This window comes from Amblyraja radiata, chromosome 6 (assembly GCF_010909765.2).
Source record: "Amblyraja radiata isolate CabotCenter1 chromosome 6, sAmbRad1.1.pri, whole genome shotgun sequence".
Taxonomy (NCBI): domain Eukaryota; kingdom Metazoa; phylum Chordata; class Chondrichthyes; order Rajiformes; family Rajidae; genus Amblyraja; species Amblyraja radiata.
The window spans coordinates 61,999,610-62,012,529 of record NC_045961.1 but is presented as its reverse complement, the minus strand read 5'-3'; positions in this window follow the sequence as shown (position 1 = coordinate 62,012,529).

Sequence of the window (12,920 nt, the reverse complement as noted above, 5' to 3'; positions counted from 1 at the left end):
GACTGGTGCGGCAACAACAATTTAGCATTAAATGTCGACAAAACAATGGAGATGATTGTCGACTTCAGGAGGGGTCAGCCAAAACACACACCCCTCAACATCAGTGGCACCACAGTGGAGAGAGTGGAGAGCATAAAGTTCCTCGGAGTGCAAATTACAGACAATCTCACTTGGTCCAGGTACAACACTGGGATTGTCAAATGGGCCCCATCAGCGACTGCACTTCCTGAGGAAACTCAAACAGGCCTCACTCCCCACCAACATCCTCAGGACTTTTTACAGGGGCACGGTGGAGTCTGTACTCACGTACTGCATAAACACGTGGTACTCCAACTGCAACTGCTAAGACAGGAAGGCTCTGCAGAGGGTAGTGAGGGGAGCAGAGAGGATCATTGGCGTCTCCCTACCCTCGGTACAAGAACTGTTCCAGAGCCGCTGCCTGAAAAAAGCTCTGAAAATAGCTAAGGACAAACTGCACCCCCTCCACACACACCTGGATCTCCTGCCATCAGGCAAGAGATACCGTAGCATCAAAGCCCGGACTATCAGACTGCTAAACAGCTTCCTGCCACAGGCTGTGAGGCTGCTTTGTACTTTGTACTCACAGTCACCTGATTCTGCGGCTTTGCACTGACATTTTAACAACTGGCACTAGCCACTCAAATCAGCTGCCCTGGACATTTAAATGATTGTTTTTACTGTATTTTAATGTTGCTGTTTTACCTGCTTTTAACTATTTATACTGTTTCATCAGGGACTGGATTGTTTTTACTGTTATTATGTGTGAAAAGTTTTAAGTTTCATGTGCGATGCTCCGGTATTTCCTGGGAAACGTCTTCTCATTTTGCACTGTACAATTGTTGCATGGCAAGATGACAATAAAGGTTGATTGATTGATTGATTGAAACCTGTGCATCTTTGGAAGGTGGGAGGAAACCCGAGCATCCAGAGAAAACCCACATGGTCACAGTGAGAATGTACAAACTCCGTACAGTCAGCACCCACAGTCAAGATCGAACCCTGGTCTCCGGCACTGTAAGGCAGCAACTGTACCACTGTGCCATAGTGCCACCCCTCTGCGCCACCATGCCACACCTAATCACTCAATTACTCACCCAATGACTTGGAGACAACATCAGATCAAAAAAATATATGATAGAAATGCAGCTTTGTTTTTCACGTAGTTGATACTTCTTATGTTGACACCTGAAATTACTGTTCAGTTAGGTGCATTAGGATGGTACCATATACAGAAAGATACCCAACTTGGCTGATGTAAATGTGTATTTGTGAGATACATATATACAAGCCAATCAATATGAATGAAAGAAGAAAGATCCATTTTAGATTATGAAGGTCCTTTGAATCAGTCACCATTACGCATTTAAAAATAAAATTGTTCATCAGGCCTGTGAACATGTCTTGATACGTCTTGTTAGAATTGCCTGAACCTTATTGGAAAACTATGTTCCATTCTTAAGTTTAACATTGGCTTGATATCAGATGACCCATTTGGCACATTGGCATTCATCAGTCAGAGTACTGAATATAGAAGTTGGGAGGTCATGTTGCAGTTGTTTACGACGTTGGTGAGGCCGCATTTAAAGTATTGTGTTCAGTTCTGATCACCATGTTATAGGAAATATAGTGTCAAGCTGGAAAGGGTACAGAGAAGGTTTACGAGGCTATTGCCAGGACTAGAGCGTCTGAGATATAGGCAGAGGTTGAATAGGCTGGGTCTCTATTCCTTGGATTGTGGGAGAATGAGGAGTGATCTTATAGAGGTGTATAATATCTTGAGGTGAATAGATCGGGTAGATGCACAAAGTCCATTGCCAAGAGTCGGCAAATCGAAGACTAGAGGACATAGGTTTAAGGTGAAGGGGAAAAGATTCAATAGGAATTTGAGGGGTAATGTTTTCACACTAAGGGTGTCTTCCTGACTCTTATACTCAATAACAATGAAAGCAAGCATACCATATTTCTTTACTTCTCTATTGTCTTGTGTTGTCACTTTCAGGGAACTTTCATTTTGTACGCACGTCAAAAGAAGTATGAGTAAAATCCCTGTGGAAATGTAGGAATCATAAAAGGCAATGTTTTAACAGTAAGTTCCCATAAATAACGATATAAACCAAATAATCAATCTGAATAATGTTGAATTAGGGATAGTAATGTGGGAATAGTACCATGGATAATTTACATCCACCCTCTAGGGCACAGCTAAGACCTCAATTTATCATCATAACCAATAGATGCCAGTCTAAAATACGTTAAGCATCTGTTGCATTTGGACCTCCCAATGTATCCTCCTTTACATGGTGAGACCATGTGTAGACTAAGCAACTGTTTTGCCGAACACTTGTGCTCGGCCCGCCAAGGCCTGTGGGATCTCCCGGTTGCTAACAATTTTAACTTCCCTTCCCATTCCTATAGTCACCTTTCTGTCCTGAGCCTTCACCATTGCTAGAATGAGGCCATGCGCAAAGTGGAGGAACAGCACCTCATATTCCTCTTGGGTAGTTCAGTCCATCAGTATGAAAATTGAATTTATGTGCACCCATCTCTCCCTTTCCCCTTCCCCTGGTCCCTTTTCACCTATAGTCATTTCTCTGAGCACATTCTTGTATCCTTATCTCCTTACCTCCCACAATTTGTTGTTTCATCTCTGACCTTTGTCCAACCATCTGCCAATCAAAACTACTCACTTGTATCCTCTTATCACTTGCCAGGCTATGTCCCATTCCCACCTCTGTTCCATCTCACCCCCCCCCCCACCACCACAATCACTCATAAGAAGGGTTGCAACCCAAAACGTCAACTATCCATGTTCTCCAGAGGTGCAGCCTAACCCGTTCAATTACTCCAGTGAGTTTTTTTTTTATAAACCAACATCTGTAACCCCTTTGCCTACAATGGAATATTTCCTCATTGCTGATTTGCAGTGTCAACTTGTACTTTTATATTCAAATTCCTATTGTAGGACTCAATACTCTCTCCTGGCACAAAGGCTGCCATGTGTGTTGAGGCTGATGTATGAAGGACGATGAACAAAGTAACCTTATATTCTTGCAATAACACACTATTTATAGAAACCAAGGATGGCAAACATTTTATCAATTTTATAATATAATTTTATTATATTATATATAATTTGCCTTCACGTCTAAAATTATTTTTCCTACTTTTTGACCCCCGCCACAGACCATTGCCCAAATTAAGCTAATGGGTGGTGATCTATTTTCATCAATTTATTTCCATTTCAGCAAATTTCCAATATATATGCAACAATCAACTTGGTTTGTGGAAAACCCAACTGTATATTACCTGCTCAAGAAAGGCTGCCGATGTGTTTTTACATTGCAACAAAAACAACGTGATTTTCTTGTTCACATTTCACTTCTATATGTTAAAAATATCCACTAGCAACTTAACCTTGAAAATATTGTTAATTCAGCAAGAAAATATTTAATAAACCTGGACGATCTTGGGTCAATGTTACTTATTTGATTTTAATAGGAGATGAAACTATTATGTTCCCTACAAGTATAGTTTTCTTTATATGGTATAAATCAATATGAATGCTTACTCCATTCAAATCTGAGCATATAAAATCCCTCAATACAATTCATTTCCTGTGGTCACTTTGTTTAGTAAGCATATTTTCCCTTCAGTTTCTTTTTAAAAAATGCTGAAAACATGGTAAATGAAACATTTTTGAATGAGGTTTATTTCTGGAAAGTACTGAATTTCCTCACAACTCAACTTTCACGAAATAATACATCAGGTATATTTATAAACTTTGAAAATAAAACTGGAATGCTGCTTCTTTTGATACCTGGATTTTGTTGAATCGGTTACAACAAATTTAATTTACTCTGTTTTTGAAAACCAGCATCAATTATACAAAACATTCAAGTAATATAAAAATGTGAACATAATGTCAGTGACACTTCTTATTAAATACTTAAGACAGATTTTGGTTGGCATCCAGACTATCTTGGTGCCTCATTACTGAAGAATCATGCAAGTGAAATATTTTTATAACACAAGATTGACATTTCTTATATCAATGTCATTCTCGTTAAGATTGCAAAACCAGTTACAATGAATTAATCTGGTTATTTCTTGCAATCTCAAAATCAAAGTTTTAAAATAATTCTTTATTCCTGATCAATCCTAATATTTTCAGTGGAAGGCTTTTCCCATCTAGTCTATATTTATAGATTGCAGGTTTTGTCTAAGATATGATATCAATTTTTGTCAAAAAAATGAAGTCAGAGGGTGAACCCTTCATGAGGGTGAACCTTCGGAGTGCTGCTGGACCTGATGGCGTACCTGGTTGAGTTCTCAATACCTGCGTGAATCAGCTGGTTAGTTATTTCTGATTTATTCAATCTCTTATTATGAGGTCTGAGGTTCCCACTTGTTTTAAAAAGGCACCAATAATACAACTACACAAGAAGAGTAAGGTGACATGCTTCAATGATAACGTGAAGGGCTTGAGAGATTGGTTATGGTGCATATCAATTCCTACCTTCGCAAGAACCTGGACCACTATAATGTGCCTACCCCCACAACAGGGTAACCTTGCTGGCTCTCCACTCAGCTCTGGAGCACTTGGACAATAAGAAAGTGTATGGACAATAAGAAAGAATGTGTATGTCAGGCTATTGTCCATCGACTACAGCTTGGGATTCAACACTATCATCCCCTTCAAAACATGTTGTCAAGTTCAGGGAACTAGGTCTCTGCACACACCCTTTGCATTTGGATCCTTGACTTCCTCATCAGCAGCCCTCCATAAACAATGGATACAAATTGGCAACAACTCTTCCTCCTCTGAACCATCAAAACAAGGGTACCTCAAGGCTGTGTGATTTGTCCCCTGCTCTACTCATTCTATACTTAGTCAGATTCAGTTCCAACTCCATCTTTAAATGCATCAACAACATAACCATTGTTGGACAAATTATGAGTAATGAGTGAAATTATAGAAGGGAGTTACAATGGTGCCAAAACAGCAAATGTGTTTTGGCACCATTGTAACTCCCTTCTATAATTTCACTCATCATTAGGAGCTGATCATTGACTTTATAAGAGGGAAAGCATGGGTCCACAAGTCTTTCCTAGGCCCAGCACATATATAAAATCATAAAGAAAACCCATCAATGCCTCTATTTCCTTGGAAGTTTGAGGAGATCTGTCATGTTAACAAATACTCTCTTGAATTTCTACAGATGTACAATGGAGAACCTATTGACTGGTTGCATCACAACCAAGTTTGACAACTCAAAACCCCAGGAACAAAGGAGATACCAAAATGTGGTGAACACCGCCCAGTCCCTCACAGGCATTGACCTCCCCACCACCGAGGGGATCGATAGGATGTGCTGCCTTAAAAAAGGCAGCTAGCACCATTAATAACCCACACCACCCTGGCCACGTTATCATTTCACTCCAACCATATGGAAGAAGAAGGCATAGGAGTCTGAAAACTGTGACCACCAGATTCATGAACAACTTCTTCCTAACAACCATCAGGCGCTTGAACACCACGAACACCAATTAAACAAAGGAGTTCATGCTGCCTTGTTTGCAGTAGGGTCTTTGGTGTTTATTTTCACTATTTTTTAAATTATTGATTTTTTTGTTTATTATATTATCTATGAATACCGTGTTTACAGACCTGTTATGCTGCTGCAAGTAACAGTTTCATTGTTCTGTTTTCAGTACATAAGACAATTTAACACTCCTGACTTATAACATTTGTGTCTTGAAGTATTTTTCTTTCTCTGTTTTATGAAGCTTGGCACAGAAAACAAAATTTGCCAATAAAATGAATATACAAGGCATTACTTAAACCAAAACTTCAAAGTATACTGATATTTTCAGTGAGAGTCTTATAAGAACATTTTTGTGAATGCATACGATAATGTGGATCAAATTTGATGTTTGTTTTAATGAGGCTTTCTGACCTCTTTTGTACATGTCTGACTTATCAGTGAACCAAAATCCTTCTCAAAGATTTCTTGGTTTCCTTGTGAAAATGAGGATTTTACCAGCTACCAAAAGTATCTCTCCATAAGCTGTCTTTTTTGTATTAATGGCATGTGCAATAGTGTATAATTTTATAAATGTATATAATATTTGATTGGCAGTCATGGATAAAGGATCAGAGCAAAGTCAATGTAAAATTTAAATAACAGAAAAGTTAATCACATCATGCTGAATAATAAGTACAAAGCATAGGTTTTTAAAGTCTCTTTGTGACAAGTTGAAGACTGATTAATCTAAAACGATTCTGTTCTGATGTGAAATAGTAAGATTAAACGAGAATTTACCAGTCTGAAGTTTGATCTTTATTTTATGAGGAGTTACGATGAGCGATTACGTGAAGAAGCCCCGCCAGTCCGCATGCACGTCAATCTTCAAAGCAGCGTTGTGAAATCACAGATAACAGTAGTCGAAGTAACATAATAAGACTTAGAGAAGACTAGAACTACCGAGTGGTCTTTATGAGAGAGAGTTGGGAGCGGTGGGCACGTATCGCTCATCGTAACACCTCATAAAATAAAGATCAAACTTCAAACTGGTAAGTTCTCGTTTAATCTTACTATTTTACTTCGGAGTCACGCGAGTGATTCCGTGAAGATTACAAAGCTCTGTGATTTCATGCCGTGAAAAACGAGTCTACACAACCACGACTGCTTCAATGACAGATGAGGGAAACATTCATAATGCATACAGACATGACATAGATTTAAAACATGCTGATGCTGTTTAATGAACACGTAATAATAATAGTAACCCCTCTCATCTGGATGGAAACTATAAATAGAACCTAAAATAGAGTTGGCAAATACCCCTGGTCTGGCAATGGGTTATTATAAAATGTTTGGAAAGTTCATTCATTTGACCATGCTGCAACCGTTAGGATGTGGTGCAGCGGTATGTAAATAACCCTTGCTGCTGATGTTGTAGCAGCCCTGGTGGAGTGAGATTTGGAAATCAGTATCCATTCCTGCATAAATCAAACCCCATTTTATCACCTGGAGATGGTCTGAACGGATACCTTTTTATAAAGTTTTTTGTAACTAACAAGCATTGCTAGTTGAGAGCCTCGAAGGCTCTTGGTGACCTTGACATATTGTTGTATATGTGTGCCCTCACATAACCGAAGGTCCCTGGGTATGCCATGAACTAGTTTGAGACCTGACGCCCCTGCTCTGCTTAATTAAATCATAAACATTAATTTACAGATGTAATCATCCTGTCCCGTCGCAATTATGTAGCGACTGAACCCGTTGCGCTGAAACCAGCGTCGAAACCAGCGCCATGACGATAACTACCTTATGAGAGCTGGCCAAAGCTAAGGATGTAGCTGCAGCCCCCTGGTGAAATAGTGTTAACACAATGTCAATATCCCATACTGTCCTTTACTTGTCCTGGGAGAACTTGTGTTAAAGATATCCTTTACAAACTCTATATCCGGGGGTGAAACCCGACAGAGTTCTGTTTGCTGCAGCAAATATGATGGGTAAGCACGTTGGGCACAGTTAATGGCGCTATAACTCAATTATTGTCAAAAGACCATTTAAAAATGAACTCCAAGACGTCAGTAATCTGTACCATGTTAAGTGTAACATTAGCATTAAACAAAACGATTCCCATCTCCTGAAGAGGAAATGTACTGCTTTTTTGGTGCTATCCCAGCACTTTGGAGTGAACCCACACATGGATCAGTGTGACAACCCAAGCCGTAGGGTCAGTCTATTCAGAATCTGCAAGTCATAAATTGATGTTATCATGCAAAGGCTTGTTTCCAGAGCCACAGGCTGAACCAGCAAAGTTTATGTTTAGAATAACCGTATAGGTTGTATTATTATTCCCGACAAAAGTGGGAATCAAAGCTGCATAGGCCAGTCAGACAGTAGGACAAACCTAAAGCGGGATCTTGATGACTTTGTTTGAAGACCCGACTGATGAGGCAAAATAGAGGAAGACATAAAAGACCATTCCTCCTCCTTATAGCGAGAACGTATCTCTCTCCACTGTTATGCCACATATTTTTGCAACTGGTGAATAAGCATGAAATCAACATATCGATATTTGGTGTTCCATCGAACCAGAATTTCATAAATACTGTGTGACCCAACGCCCATTCTGTGTTGTCATTGATCTGTACTTGATGATACACCAGTGGCAAATATATTAGGTAAACTATTACAGGATACTTTTACTTGATTGCACCCATGTAACTAACATATGCCACCATCATAGTGTATCAACCTGAAGTTGAACATGCAAATGATGCATATTCGCTCAATCACTCTTTAACCCATAGAATGCACCTAGTGTCTATAGATAGTTGATACCAATAACTGAAGAATTGGTAACTCATGCAAATCTCCTCCACCTCCAAACTAGAGATGACATTCGCAATTTTCCACGTTAGAGCCTTTAGCATCAGTTTGCAATATAACTGAAAATTTTACTGACCAAACTACTGGAACAATGCTGAATATTGTTCGTCCATCATTGTGACTTTGATAGCTTCAGCTGGTAATAGCATAGGTGCGTTAACAATGACCTACATGGCACTTGAGAGGTTGCCACTTTGCACTATGTCAGTTCTCCCACTTACACAGCTGAATCACAGCTACTATATTGCCAATTACTCTTGATGAATAGAAGGCTGCTTTATAACAACAAGGCTGTTACAGGTTTCTATTAACTCCAATATCTTGCCCCAGGGCAGAGTCATAGGCTAATTAATAGTTAAAGGTAAATCCCCATTACCAACAAGTCTATTTGGTAACAACTTAAATTTAACTGGATAGCGGAGCCCAATTTCTCAAATATAGTTTGAGTCTGAAACAGTTGATTTTAGCAAACTACAGCGTTAAAATCTCATCCAGACAAGACATAACAAGTGTTTTTTAACACTGAGTAGTCCACTTTACAATGCTTTACTGTTATAATTACTGTTAACATACTATTATCATTGCCTCATCATAGCAATTGCCTCCTCCTGATAATTTCAAATATCTCCAATGATCGCTGTAAATGGGAACACCCTATGAAATCAGTTGTTAGTCAGTAACGAAGTTTCCTATTCGGAAAAGTTTATACTGCACATGCGAGTTAAACGACATTCTCCATCTTTCACAATGAACAGGTCACGCCTGCCATAATTTCGTGCCTGCCTCGAACGACAACTCTGGCCCGATTTCCAAGCCTGTCTTGAAAGACAATCCTGGCCATAATACTGAGCCTACCTCATAATTCTGAACCTGCCTCTAAAGGCAACTCTAGCCATAATTCTGAGCCTGCCTCGAAAGACAACTCTGGCCATAATTCTGAGCCTGCCTCGAAAGATAATTCTGGCCATAATTCTGAGTCTGCCTCGAAAAACAACTGCCCATATTTCCGAGCCTGTCTCGTAGGCAATCCTGGCTAAAATACTAAGCCTGCCTCAAAACCCAATTCTGGCCCCAATTCCAAACCGGCTTGGAATGCTAGCATTGTCCTGTTTTACATGGTTAGATGCCGCTAAGTAGATGACAATGTCTTAACAATTTGTGTATTGTACAACCAAGTGTAAATATTACCAACTTGTAAGTGGTCCACTTACCCCATGTTTCAGAACAGACCTACCTATCTGCCTGGTTACTTTAGTTGTTGAGTAGGACTGGTAAGGTACGTGGAATCTCTGCCCAGCTTTCATGCTGCCACCAGCTTATTGCTGATGAAGATGTGGGGTGCGTTGTCACCGAAACGATGAAGCTTTGCTCATTCGTTGTTGGTACCTTGATTGGTCCGACAGCTTTTGCTTCGTCCTCCAGGTTTTGCCTGTTGAATAGACCTTACCTGAATATAAGATTCAGCAGCTGGCTCTAATGTCCCCCTGATAACGCTGTTCACTGCTGGCACACATGTGCTCCAGTGTGTTCCACGGACATACTTTAGAATTTGGTCAGTTACATACTGACCACTCGCACTTCCCTCCTCAAAGAGGGCAAATCGTAGGCAGCCCTGAAACAGGTGCTGCCGCAGGCCCCTGACACCTGCGCTGATATGGCCTTTCCAACGGACCTATACCAGGAAGGAACATTTTTTTCCCTGGTTCTGATGGGATGGCAAACCTTGCTGCCAGGAATGGTACCTCTGACACGTGCCCTTCATCCCTTGGGGTATGCTCAATGGCTATACCCTCAGACTCGGCATCAGAATTACACTGACCCGGCATGCTCTCCTCCTCCAAGAGGGAGACATTAAGCAGCCCTATCCCAGGCGCTGCTGGCGCGGGCTCTCCCATAGGTCGGCGCTGACACAACTCCTGCTGTGGGAGTGTATCTAGGTGGAGAATCTTCTCCATTGGGAGCTCCATCCTGGACAACCGTCCAAATATATTATGCATTACCGGAGGGAAACCCTCCCGGCCCGACTCGTCCGTAGGGCTGACCAATTTATTGTTGGTTTTACCCCATGTCCTGGGGACCACTGTGGTTTGGGAGCCGCTGACTGCACTGTCAGCGACTCTGGTGGTGATGCCGCCTTCCTCCTGGATTTACTCCTCCACGGGAACCACAGTGGTCTGGAAGCCACTGACCGCATTGTCAGTGACTGGGATCGCGAACCCGACATCCGCCGGCTATCCGCTTCCGCGGTCGGAACCGAGGTCTCCCCACAGCCCATAGCCGGTTTCCCTCGCCAGGCTTTGCGACAATATCCAGCAGGAAACCTCTGTAAAAAGAGGTTCCTGCAAGAAAATCAGAACCTGGTAAGAAATACAAAATTACCTGTAGGTTTAAACTTACTGCTGGCAGGAGCAACGCATGTGGTCTGGTGGGGCTTTTTCACGGAATCACTCACGTGACTCCGAAGTAAAATCATGAGTTAGAGAGGGAAAGTACATAATGCCGAGAGAGTGAGGAGGCAAATAAAATAAAGATTGTACATAAATTTAGGAGGAATAGAAAAGTGAAGCTTCAAAGAAGAACATTGAGTTGTGTTTTTCAAATGGACTTAAGTAATGCTGAAGCAATTTTCAGAAAGACAAAGAGAAAGGAAGGTCAGAGTCCAAAAATAAGCTCAGAATCAGCTCTTAGCTACATGCAATAAATACTTTTCTTTGTTTTTTTAATGGAAATTCTAATTGCACCTGAGAGTATTTATTACTTGAAAGGATGTGTAAGGGCTTCTTGTTTTACTCAAACATTGCAAATGATCTTATACAATCCTGTTAGATATTAAATTGTTTTGGTTAGGTCTTTTTAAAGTCACAGGTTTGATGCATGTGTTCTCGAATGGATGTCCAACACTATGGTTGCAGCCAATGAAGATATCAATGTTGGAAAAGTATTTATGCGCAGCTGTTTTTTTTTACATAGTTGAACCTTCAAGACAGTTCAATGGATTATTTGAGGGTTTTTTTCAACATAAAATTTTAATCTTAAGATTTGGTTCACAGGTGAGCAAAGGCTGTTTTCCAATAATTGAGCAGCATAGGGCGGCATGGTGGCGCAGCAGTGGAGTTGCTGCCATACAGCACCAGAGACCAGGGTTCAATCCTGACTATGGGTGCTGTCTGTACAGAGTTTGTATGTTCTCCCCCTGACCACGTGTGTTTTCCCCTGGTGCTCCTGTTTCCTCCTACACACCTAAGACGTACATGTTTCTAGGTTAATCTAGCTTCTGTAAATTTTAAATTGACCCTAGTTTGTAGGATAATGTGAATATACGGGGATTGCTGGTCAGCGTGGACTAGGTGGGCCAAAGGGCCTGTATCATTAAACTAAACAAATGTTCACATGGTATGGTGGTCTGCATCCCAAAGAACTCAATAAGGTGGCCCTAGACATCGTGGATGCATTGGCGATCATTTTTCAATGTTCTCTCGACTCTGGATCAGTTCCTGTGGACTGGAGGGTAGACAATGTAACTCTACTTTTTAAGAAAGGAGGGAGAGAGAAAACAGGGAATTACAGACTAGTTAGCCTTAAATCGGTATTGGGGAAAATGCTGGAGTCGATTATTAAAGATGTTATAGCAGCACATTTGGAAACCAGTGATGGGATCAGTTAAAATCAGCATGGATTTATGAAGAGGAAATCATGCTTGACTAATCTTTTGGAATTCTTTGAGGATGTAACAAGTAGAATGGATAAGGGAGAGCCAGTGGATGTGGTGTATTTGGACTTTCAAAAAGCCTTTCACAAGGTCCCATGCAAGATATTAGTGAGCAAAATTAGAGCACATGGTATTGGGGGGTGGGGTATTGACATGAATAGTGAAGTTCAAGTTCAAGTTCAAGTGAGTTTATTGTCATGTGTCCCTGTATAGGACAATGAAATTCTTGCTTTGCTTAAGCACACAGAAAATAGTAGGCATTTACTACAAAACAGATAAATGTGTCCATATACCATGATATAAATATATACACACATGAATAAATAAACTGATAGTGCAAATAACAGAAAGTGGTTGGTAATAGTCAGAGTTTTGTCCGAGCCAGGTTTAATAGCCTGATGGCTGAGGGGAAGTAACTATTCCTGAACCTGGTTGTTGCAGTCTTCAGGCTCCTGTACCTTCTACCTGAAGGTAGCAGGGAGATGAGTGTGTGGCCAGGATGGTGTGGGTCTTTGATGATACTGCCAGCCTTTTTGAGGCAGCGACTGCGATAAATCCCCTCGATGGAAGGAAGGTCAGTGCCGATGATGGACTGGGCAGTGTTTACTACTTTTTGTAGTCTTTTCCTTTCCAGGGCGCTCAAGTTGCCGAACCAAGCCACGATGCAACCGGTCAGCATGCTCTCGACTGTGCACCTGTAGAAGTTAGAGAGAGTCTTCCTTGACAATCCGACTCTCCGTAATCTTCTCAGGAAGTAGAGGCGCTGATGTGCTTTTTTGATGATT